The sequence below is a fragment of the Phaenicophaeus curvirostris genome (genome assembly GCF_032191515.1).
Source record: "Phaenicophaeus curvirostris isolate KB17595 chromosome W unlocalized genomic scaffold, BPBGC_Pcur_1.0 scaffold_35, whole genome shotgun sequence".
Taxonomy (NCBI): domain Eukaryota; kingdom Metazoa; phylum Chordata; class Aves; order Cuculiformes; family Cuculidae; genus Phaenicophaeus; species Phaenicophaeus curvirostris.
Window position 1 is genome coordinate 484,116 of NW_027206664.1, and position 3,621 is coordinate 487,736.

Sequence of the window (3,621 nt, forward strand, 5' to 3'; positions counted from 1 at the left end):
TTTTACTGAGGCTCTCAGCGTGAGGCTCGGGAAGTGCTTTCTGATCCTGTCAGGCTTTCTCTTTGCTTCCTCGTGTGCTGCTCTCTGTATTTCTCTGAGGCCAGCACAGCTGCCAGACAAAAGTGTGCGTTGGTTCCTGCTGCTAAAAGCAGCCCCTAGGCACGAGGGTTGTGCAGGGCTGGTGGATGAGGCGAAGGCTGCATCTTCTGCAGGCGCAGCCCAGCTGGGTAGAGGTCAGTGCTGATGGGGAGAGGTGGCCTGGAGAGAGCGTGGGGTGCAGCTGCAGCCCCCACACTGGGCAGCCTTGGGGCCTGTGCCCCCCAGCTCTGGATAACGAGCAGTGTCTGACATCGTGTAGCTTCCCTTAAAGCATCACCTGCGAGGAGGCGGCGCCATTTGGGTTCTGACAGAGTGGGCACTAGAAATGAAAAATAAATGTTGTGTTTGATGGCGCTTTTGCTGTGTGCAAAATAGTATGGAAGGAGGTTGTGTTCCCAGTCCCCGCCGAAGGCGTTTGACACCTCGGTGACATTCTTACGACTTCTTGGAGGACTGAAGGCAGCTTCCCATTTTTGATTAAGGGTTGTCTTAGGCTGCAAAGTGGGGAAGATTTTCCAGTATTAGCCCAGCATCCAGAGAAACGAAGGGGAGGTAAAAGGGGATTGAAGAATGATACCGATCTTTAAAGGATCGAGTGTGTTTTCAAAATGTAAAGATGAAGTTTTAGCTATGTTTGTGCACAGATGACTCTGGATTATATGAAGTCAGTGTGCCCTTTTCCCAGAAGGTTTCCAGTGTTAGGAACAAGGCAGATGGGGTGTTAATCACCCAGGAGTCTGAGTTAAAAGTACTCATTGTTCTAATCTCTGTTAAAACCTGTCTTTCCAGGGAAGGCAAACATGTGGCAGTGAAAATAGCAAAAAATACCAATTTGTTCTCCAGAGTCGCTCGAGATGAAATAAAAGTGCTGGAAGATTTAAAAGCATCAGACCCCAGCAATGCCTAGTAAGCACACAAAGCCGACTGTGCTGTCTTCTGGCTTGAAGACTTCTACTATGATGCTTTCTCTAACACACAGTGTATGTAGGAGCGCTGCACAACTTGCTGTTGCAATGCACGTGTTTCCATGCTTTTGCAGTCACTGTGTCCAGATGCTGCGATGGTTTGAGTACCGTGGACACGTCTGCATTGTTTTTGAGCTCCTGGGGCTCAGCACCTTTGACTTTATGAGAGACAACGACTTCCTGCCATTTAGCCTGGATGACATCAGACACATGGCCTATCAGATCTGCACCTCTGTCAACTGTAAGCATGTTCCTTCTTTGCTTCATTTGTTAAAGTTTGTTTGCGGAACCCACTAAATGTATGATTTCTCTTGCAGTTTTGCATATGAACAATTTGACACACGCAGATCTGAAGCCAGACAATATTGTCTTTCTGAGGTCTGCCTATGTAGAAGAGTACGACCCCACGCTGGTAAGCTGCTGTCCTCTTGCCCACCTCCCTCCTCCTCAGCCATCCTCTGCATTTATTTGGTCACTTGCATCCCATCGCCTTTTGTTTCAGGAATGCAGTGAATGCAGACTGAGAAAAGCAGACATCAGACTTGTGGACTTCGGGTGTGCCACGTACGACCATGAGCATCACGGCACTTTGGCGACTACCATACCTTACAGAGCTCCCGAAGTCGTCCTAGGTCAGTAGAAGGTGGTTTGTTTGGCTGATCTTTCACGTATGACATTTGTGTGCTATTGAATGGAGCTAGAGAAATATTTGACGTCTTATTTGAGCTGTTGAATGTTTGCAGCCTGGTCTAAACATAAACAACCTGAACCTTTTCACAGAGCTCGAATGGTCCCACCCATGCGATGTTTGGAGTATAGGATGTACTCTCCTGGAGTACCACCTTGGAGAATTAGTATTTCAGGTAGGGAACTATGAACCCAAAAGGGTACAGCATGCATAACACTCCCCAACATGATGAACAAAGGCTATGGAGAGGTGGGGACTGAGAGGAATGGTCTGTGCAAGGAAGTAAGCTGCATTTCTCTGTAATGCCAAGTTGAAGAGAATGGAGGATGTAGGCACCAACAAATGTTCTCAGGAGCAGATTTTGCCAAGCTGCTTCCAGTAGACACTTTGGCAGAGGCTTGAAAGGAAGGGTCGCCCTGTTAACGTTTGGAATTTACAAGGTACCCTAATACCAGATGTGGCTTCATCTATCACCATCAGCAAATACTACTCAAACGCCTCAATCCTGTCCTCTTAAAAGCATTGCTGAAGTTGAACTTGAAGAAAGAAAAGAAAAAGCCCACCAAGGCAAGGGGAAGGGGAAGAAACTCCAGTAGATAGTAACTTCTTTCAGGAAATAGAGAACTCGAGCCTCTCCTTTTTTCCTTGACCAAGTTCAGCTTAGTGCTTGCAGGGTACAGTCAAAAATGAAGTCAGGCTGGTGTGTGCTTCTTGATAACTTCCACATAACCAAGAATGAAAAACGTCTCTCTTGACTTCTCTCCAGACCGATGAAGACATAGAACACCTGGCGATGATGGAGCAATTGCTGGGGCCTTTGCCAGAGCAAATGATTAACAGAGTTGTTTCATTAAGTAAACAAAACTATTTTTATAAGGGCCGGCTGGCCTGGGACGAATACAGTGCTGCTGGGCAACACGTCTCAGGGTGCTGCAAACCCTTGAAGGTAAGATTACAGGGGGAAGATGCTTCTTGGCAGAGGAGCTCCAAGTGCAATTCTAAGATTGGAAGCCTGTGTTTTGTTGTTTTCTTCATAAAGGAATACATGATGTGCTATGATTGTGACCATGAGAACCTCTTTGATCTGATTGAAAAGATGCTGGAGTATGACCCAGAGAAGCTCATTACTCTGGAAGAAGCACTGGAACATCCTTTCTTCCTCCCACTGAAGCAGCAAAATAGCACATAGACTCCTAGAGCTGAGGCAGACGAGCTTCTCTGTCTGCCTGTTAAGAAACAAACTATGTTAAGTGCTGTTTGTTTCTTTATGTATGTTACGTATTTAGTTATTGATGCTGAATTCAAATTCATTTGTCGGAATAAAATTTATTTAAGAAAAAGGTACTGATGAGCCCGGTTGTGTTTCTCCAGTAAAACAATATCTCAGGACACTTTTCTCGTGTGGACAAGAGCACCTTCTACTCTATAGGCCTCCCAAGAGCCAGAACATATTAATTTAATTGGGGTTTATCTGACTGTCATTGGAAGAGCAAAAGACCTAGGGCTGATGTTTGCCCTTTAGTGAGTGACTGAGGCTTCTTTTCTGAGTAAGAGGACAGGGAAAGCCCTTGCTCTTAAGTGTGAGGATGGTGTTTATTTGATGAAAAAATCAAGCTACACAGGAAGGAAGATCCCTGTAGTATTACAGAGATTGCACTGCGATAAGGAATTATTATTTTTGCTAGCTTTAGGGGGGCACTCTGGTTACCAGTATTCCTGTGAATGGTCATTGTTGGCGTGCGGCGGTAGAGACTTCCCTCTTCCAGCAGCTCTTTCTTGGATTACGAGCTGTCCAGAGTCGTTCCATTAAGAACTCCAAGAAGGCTGATAGGCTTGTGTAAGGAGCCAAATTGGGAAATCCTGTCTCAA

At 45.9% G+C, this 3,621-nt stretch overlaps 1 long non-coding RNA gene across 1 annotated transcript; it reads left to right on the forward strand.

Moving 5' to 3' along the window:
* The first annotated feature begins 590 nt into the window (after positions 1-590).
* On the forward strand, positions 591-1,658 carry LOC138733807 (uncharacterized). The gene is made up of 3 exons (XR_011339470.1): positions 591-1,005; positions 1,139-1,305; positions 1,382-1,658. It is a non-coding gene; the product is annotated as an uncharacterized lncRNA (long non-coding RNA).
* The last annotated feature ends 1,963 nt before the right edge of the window (positions 1,659-3,621 follow it).